Raw genomic sequence first — 7,899 nt, forward strand, 5'->3', positions numbered from 1 at the left:
TCCTTTCAGCACAGTACTAGCTTTGTGCATTACTTCACTGTCTTATCAAATTTAGTTCATTGAACAAATTCTGTTGTACATACTTCTCATGGGAAAATCTAGTTCTGACTGTAGAAATAAGTAGTGTTAAGCAATTGTAGCTGCTCTCCTTACTTGCAGAGTTTCTGAAGGCTCAGCTATCACTATCATTTTGAGCCAGGCTTTCACCTGATTAATAAATACTGCACATGTACTTTCAGCTACACATTTTATGACCGGAACTTGTTTTTTCGCTGCTGAATTTCAGTCACATTCCACATTTAATCCCAGCATTTGTTTCTAGTTTGTTCAGGAGTGCTACTACAAACCAGCTTTTGATAGTCTGCATTTTGCACTCACAGAAAAAATCACAACATTAATTTCATTCTGAAGTATTTGATTGAAAGTTGTTGGCAATCACTTCATATAGGGAAATGATCCATATTCACATCTTTCACCCTACACTGTTCTACAAGGTTCATACTTTGGCTTAAATCCCTCTGGCTTTATTATCAGGCTAGAATCTAGGCATTCTTTACTACAGAGACAACTCCCCAATTCAGATGTTTCAGAGTGCCGGTGCAGTCAGGATCTTTGCTCCAATGGAATCCCACCAAGGCTGGCAAATTGCACAATTAATTTATCTGTGATCTTGGGAACCTCAGCTCTAGAGACTAACCCATCCCACAGCATGAACATTTACACTTCTGCTTATTAGAGTGAATAAATATGTGAAATGGTTCCCAAACACCATGACAGAAGGCTGCATTACTACATATTCTTTCTAATGCTTCTTTTATTCTTTAATCAGTAGCTTTTCAAAATATTTCTAATTCCATTTAAATCACATTTCTAACGAGATCTTTCCTAACCTCAGCCTTTTCTCTTAAAGATATTTTTGTCACAGAATATCTCATCTTCTGCTGCTTTGTGTATCTCTTGTTTACTATGGCAGAGCTCAGAGAACAGAACTCACTCCTGTTATGTTCTTTGACTTTGGCAAAGAAAACATGGAATTCTGATCTTAGCCCTCAAGGCCAAATACGTTTGAAGATGAGTTTGGCTCAGCTGTTTGGAGCATGGTGTTAATAAACCAAACATCTTGGGTCCAGTCCCTGTACAGGCCACTCACTTCAGCATTGGACTCAATGATCCTTGGGGGTCCCTTCCAACACAGAATACTTTATGATTCTGTATAAAACACATTTTTAATGTGTATTTTAGCATGGATGTATTAAAGAGATGCTAACATTTTAATATTTTGTATAAGGCACAAGCCAAAGAGATGTCACAAAGACAGTTAAATGGTGATCTGTCAGCCAACAGAACAAGACATCCTTGTGCTTCTCCGAAGAGACACAGAAAACCAACAGTATCCTTCACAGACAGCAGAGGAAAAATGGTAAAGCTTCTATGAAAATCAAGTTCAATAGCACATCATGCTGCAGCTTTCCAGTCATTTGCCATCTATGTATCCTTACTCCAGATAGCTCCAATTTGTGCTGGGGAGCTGAATACCAAAGTTCAAAAGAAGATCAAACTGCTATCTTGCACCAAGATGAAAATAGGACAAGCTAAAAGGATAGGAACAAAATAAGAAACAGAGCCATCACCTGTTGAGCAATCCTTGCAATTTAAAACATGCTTTAAGTCTCTTATATACTTCACTAGTTTCACAGTAAGTCATATATGAGATCCTGAATCAGTGGTGCCCCAGGGCAAAGTCATTTTGCCCAACATATGAAAACTGTGAAGTACATTAGGCTAGTACTTCACTCTTCCATACTCAATAAGTGCAATCTGATTGATGTGAAACATTCAAATACATTTTCAAACACCTACTTTCCACACGTAGCTCAGCACACCGTGGTACCATATGAACAACTTCCATGCAATGGTATTATTTCTTAACATTACCAAGGATAGTACAAATCTTGCTTTTGGTTCAACCATGATTCACAGGTATTTGTTTATTGCACACAACATCCATTTTTAAAAATTCAGTTTATGTTATAATCTACTATATGCTTTGGACAGAAGTTGCTTATTGAATGTACCAGAGAGTCAACAGATTACCTGGTGCTAAAGTTTAGAGTTGCTTGTCAGGAAGGTTAATGCATAGTCCATCATGCACTACTTATCATCACAAGGTATTAATATATATTAGCATATATTCCCATTCACCATTAACTTTGAGTATTTTTGTAGCTTGCTATTCAACTAAAAGGGCACCAGAAAGGAATATGGCCTACATTTTCCTTCTACAGATTCCAAAAACTTCTCTTCCTGCTGATGCTAGAAAATATAAATTAACTATTAGAGATGTTAACAAACTTGATAAAAGCATTAAAAATAACACCTGATGTATCATTTAGTAATTTCTGTCAGTGACAGGAAGAAGGCAAACACATTTATACAGCTACCTCCAATGACTGCAGGTCATAGAGAAGCTAATTTGAAGGTGCAATGAAGGTAGAAAATTTAGGTCGTTTCTTGCTCTTCCTGAAGAAATGTTCTCAGAATCAAAAACTTCCAAGTGACCATTAACTGTATAAAATAGCTGACTGACCCATTCAAACAACTACGTGAATTTACAACCAGCAGGGTGACTACTGGCACATCAACAAGGCTGTCCTTACTAGCCCCCTTTCTCCCAAGTTCTCTGCAATTATGCACCAAAGGAAATTTGGACTCATATGTCAAGCTCTGATGAGAAATTATTTTCTCTCTCCACTTCACCACTGAGCACTTATCCTGGTGCCATGTTCCATCTCCACTTCTTATTTACCACCAAGATTCTAGTACATCCTTGGTGAAGACATTTCTCAAAGCTACAACAACTGGAAAGTGATGTTCCCTAGAAACATGGGACTTACTGATCCACTTAGATCCACTTTAGATGGGGTTCTGAGCAACCTGCTCTAGTGAAAAATGTCTCTGCCTATGGCAGGGGGGTGGAACTAAATGATCTTTAAGGTCTTTTCTCACCCAAACCATTCTCTGATCCTATGATTTCCATTCTTCCTTCATCCCAAGGCTGGATTTGATAATTACACCCGATCTATCACATCTACTCAACCATAAGGCTATTTCAATTCTCTTTGCAGGAAAGTAATGAAAGAGCTCAAACAGTATAGCCACAAACACAGTACTAAAACATGCAGTCATCATCCACAGCATTATTATTAGTCCCACCCAAGCAGTTCTTTACTCATGCCTGATTACTGACTGTTAGGGAATCTGTTGTTTTCAGCAATACCACTTAATGGATGCATCTCACTGTGCAGCACGCTGCCCTCGAGGAGAGGTTTAATTTTTTTTCCCCGAAAAGGCCTGGCCCTTTACCTTGTCTATACGGGAAATACATGCAATTTTCATGCATTAAACCATCTTCTATGTTTAAAAAAACCTAAGAAATGGCATGTGGTTATATAAGCAGGAATGACCAGCAGTGACCAAATCACTGCAAGAATTCTTGTTTTGTATCTTCTACTCATCACACACCAGATCCTTGACACAGGAATCTGGAGCAGAGTAGGTGAACATTTATGCACATGGAGCCCCAATGCAGTCAATAGGCTTTGACTGACCACAAGGAAACACTCACATTTACCAGGCTGCAGAAACAAGACCTCGCTGGGGAAATGCACTGACACTGGTGGAACAAAAAGCAGGCTCAGTGCAACAGTGAGAGGTGAAAGGGCCACAAACAACAGGACACTGAAAAACAATCTCTTCTTGCCATTCCTTTGCTATTTTATTAGTGCAGTGTTTTGGACACAAACTCACATATATGTGTACATGCACCACCCAAATACTAGAAAGCCATGCATCAACAGTCATTTTTGCTTCCAGTCTAAACCCAAGCAGGGTTTTTTTTGCTGTAATACCCAGTCTATTGCATGCAAGCAGTAATTTACATGCAATAATGTCACCTGCAAAGCTACCACTGGCTTCAGAAAAGGCATGTAGCCCTACAGACAGTAGAACACTTTTTTTTTATTCTTACCAGCCATTTGTTGGATTCATATTGAACTAAAAAAATATATTTTGTATTTTTATTTTCCATCTTCTAAACGACTTTAAATCTAGACCCTTAAAGTATAATGACCCAGTTTCTTTGGACATTTTCAAATAATATTTGAAAAAGTAGTAGGTTTTACTGTACTTTTAATACCTGGATTTTTCCAAGCATGTATGAGGGTGTATAGTCCTATAACCCTCACACCGTCTCCAATAATATTTAGAGCATTTATATTCACATACTGAAAAAAACTGTCAGATTTTCTGATGGTTGTATACTAGACAAAAATCCCTGTATGATTTAATATATAGGATATAGATAGTTACTGAAGCAACAAAAAATTGCATATACTTTAAGTACTGAGCCCTGAGTAGCCCTGCAAAACAGTGGTTTAATTCAATTATTTCATCCAACAGTCAAATAATCCACAGTCTAATTCACCACACTGTGAAACTGAGGAGTTTATTAACATTGATATGCTGCATTTCCCAAGTGAAATTCCCACAGCAAACAAGCAAATAATAGCTTCAGCAATAAGTTTGCAGATATTCTACTAACATACCAACATTTCGGTGAAGAACCAATTTATTCTTGCAGCTGAAGCCACACTTTCCATGTGTAAGGAATGTTAGTAATCTTATATATATGTATATATATAAATATAGGTCTGCTTAAGTCACTAGCAAGGACTCTTGGCAAAATCTATTACAAACTTCACTTCCACCCCAGTGTTTACCTTCCTTGGATGTATGCAAAGGCTAAAAGCCAAACATATCTTCCTTTTTCTTTTTATTTTTTTAAAGCAGACTTATTTAGCTTACTCAGTGTGGGGTGCACTAGCTCCTAAATTTAACAATCATTACAAACCAATTTTAATGTAAATGCCAGTAAGAAAATACTCATGCATACAAAATACATGGGCAATGACTGATACCAGCCTCTTGCTTGCCTTATGTCTGTTAGCAAGAAGCCCATTTTCTCTGAAATGTGTTTAAATATGGTGTTTACCATCTCTGTACTTCTAGTGTTTACTCCTCCTCTCAGCCGACATATTTTTAAAAAAGCCAAAACCAAAAAGCAAGTATAAATACGTTCAAGAAGTATGGCAAATTCCCTTCTCCACCCCCAGAGCGGTAAAGCCACAGCAGATGAGCTGTAACTATGGCCTTGGGAATACAAGTTCCCCAGGCTCTTTTACCACACAAATATCAATTCAAGTTACAAGAGCCCTGTCCCCTTATACTTAATGAATATTGAGCCAACGAGCCCGCACGCCTTCGCGGGAATGTTTTCTTTCCATTTTCCTAACAAGGCTCTCCTCCCATACCGGTCCAGGATGGACTGCAGAAGGGTGCAAGTAGAAGGATCATCACACCAGTGTTTAGTGGAGGAATAAATCAAACATGGCTTCCCCCTCCATACATTTCCAGAGTTACATTCACTCCTGCTGCCGTACAATCTCGGTCCTACCCGGCGGGAAGGGGCAGGAGCAGCCGCCACCTCCCCACACCCCCACCGCCATGGGGGGGACATTTGCAGCCTCACTACCCCTTAAGGGGCGGTTTAAACCCTGGGGAGGGTTTTTTTCCCCCTTCCCATCGGTCGTGTCCCCCCGCTCCGGTTTTCTTTCTGATTTGCACTGATTGATCTCCCATTCCCCGGGGAGGGAGGTGGGACGGGTGGGCACCTCTCCTTTACCCCTTTATGCTACCCCCGACCTCCCGCAGCGCCGACGAGGAGGAGGAGGCGGTCAGGGGGAAAGGATGAAGCTGCAACAGCCGGGACTCCGGCTCGGCATCGCTCCTTTCCGCTCCTCCGCCACCCAAGAGTCAGGCCCAGCCAGCGGCACAAATCCTGCGGCAGCCTCCGGGGGGGGGGACGAGGGGCAGGCCGGGGGACCCGCGGCCCCGCAGCGAGGGCCAGGTAGCGGGGGGAGGAGGGGGGAGCGAACAAAAAAGCCCTCCTCCAGGGAAGGGGGAAACGGGAGCTGCGGGCTGCCCGGGCAGATGGAAACGGTAAGTTTGAGGGGAGCGGAGCCTCGGCGGAGGGGGTGTCCCCGGGAGAAGCGCCGGGGCGGGAGGGGGGGCGCGGATGCCCCGCCACGGAACCCCCCGTCCTCCACGCCGCCTCCGCTGCAATTTTGCCGGTCCCGGCTCGGGAGGGGGCTCCCGGTACCCGCGGCGAGGCGCGCGGCCGGGCGGCAGCATCCTCGCGGGCGGGCGAGCCTCGCCGCCGCCGCTCCCGCCTCCCGCCCGGGGCCTGCGGGAACGTGCCCCGGGTGCCTCCTCCCTTCCCGCTGGGGAGAGCCAGCCGCGCTGCCGGCCTACCGACCTGTGCCCTAGCGCATCCTTCTCCCCGGGAAGCCGGGCGAGGCGGCGGCGGTATCTGGGTGCCGGGGAGCGGCGGGAGCCGAGGCGACACAGCGGCGGCGGCGGCTCCGGCGGGTCCTGCGCGGCGGCCCCGCCCCCTCCTCCGGCCAGAACCAGCGCGAAAAATCGGCGGCGCTGATTGGCCGCCGCCGCCGCGCGGCCCCCGGAGCGGCCGTTTCAAATCCCCCCGCGCGGAGCCGCCCGCACGCGCGGCCGCCGGGAGCGGCGCCCGCCGGGAGCGGGGCTGGGAGCGCAGCCGGGAGCGGGACTGCCCGGCAGGGAGGGGAGGCCACGGGGCGAGGTGGGGCCAGGCCCGCTCGGGGGAGCCTGGCTCGCCACCCCCCCCAGGTGGGTGAGAGCGCGTTCAGAGCCCGCCCACCCCGGTGGGAAACGCTTTTTTTAAAACATCTTTTTGTTGTTGTTATTGTTTATCTTCCCTGGGATACGGGGATGTGGTCGTGAGCCGTCCCCAGGTGCGCAAGAACGCGTTAAACCCACCCCTCCCCTCACGGAAGGGAATATACAGAGGTCGGTGAAAATCGATTAGTTTTAAATATCTTTATATTATTATTTCTCTCCTCCTGGCCGGCAGAAAAGTGCTCTCCTCACCGCTGGCCTCAGCCACCGTACACGTGCGCTTTCTGAAAATCCTGATTTAAGCCAAATGTTTTGACTTTCCGTACAACTGCACACAATTTGGAGGCTGTCGAATGGTTGCAAGAGCCGAAGTGTGCCTGGCTGCGAATTATCTGGGCTGTCTCTTCTGGAAGTATGGCCTGGGTTACTTTTTTTTTTTAAGCTTGCATCAAAATAAGTACATGTGCTTGTAATTTGCCGATTGAAAACACAGCGCTTTTTTTTGCGTTTTTTTTTTTTTTTTTTTACGGTCAAATCGTTAAACAGCCGTCATGTTACAATAGGAACAAATATTCTCATGAACCGTTGCACCAGATAATGTAAAGCAGGTAATGGTCAGGTCTTTCAAGCTTTCAATGGTTTAATAAAGGATTTATGGAGCACTGAGAAGCTGTGTTTGTGTACAAGGCGGAGAATAGAGTTCCTCGGTGCTATGGATACTGTATTAACCTGGTAGCTAACAACCCGTCGCAACTCCTGCCAAAGGTAAACAGATGATAATTGAGGGAGGGGAACACACCAGCATCATACTTCATGGATAATGGTGAAATTAGGCCATCTGTTGCAGAAAGGCTCAGACTGTTTATTTTTTTACGTGATCCTTAATTTACTTTCATATGTTAAAGTTTGTTGATGTTTTTAGGTGAGTGTTTAATGGTGGCCGCATGGCACTTAGCAGTTGAACAGTGCAAATTTAGTGCTAAGTACTTAGTAATGAAAATCTTAATCATTAGCTGATTAAAACTTTAGGCTGAAGGTTGCTGGAGGAGATCTGTCTGCAGTGATAAAGGTACCTTAACTTGTTTTACAGCCTTTCTGTGAAAAAGAAAATACACTATCTTTAAGGTGTTA

General features: G+C 44.5%; 1 protein-coding gene across 1 annotated transcript in view; it reads right to left on the reverse strand.

Annotated features, from left to right (window-relative positions):
- The window catches only part of NSD2 (nuclear receptor binding SET domain protein 2), a 72,378-nt gene extending 65,924 nt beyond the window's left edge, over positions 1–6,454 (reverse strand). The window contains exon 1 of the mRNA XM_053940302.1: positions 6,374–6,454. The gene's annotated coding sequence lies outside the window, so the exon portion shown is untranslated. The remainder of the gene's footprint in view (positions 1–6,373) is intronic.
- Between the last annotated feature and the right edge of the window lie 1,445 nt (positions 6,455–7,899).

This window comes from Vidua chalybeata, chromosome 4 (genome assembly GCF_026979565.1).
Source record: "Vidua chalybeata isolate OUT-0048 chromosome 4, bVidCha1 merged haplotype, whole genome shotgun sequence".
In the NCBI taxonomy this organism is placed as follows: domain Eukaryota; kingdom Metazoa; phylum Chordata; class Aves; order Passeriformes; family Viduidae; genus Vidua; species Vidua chalybeata.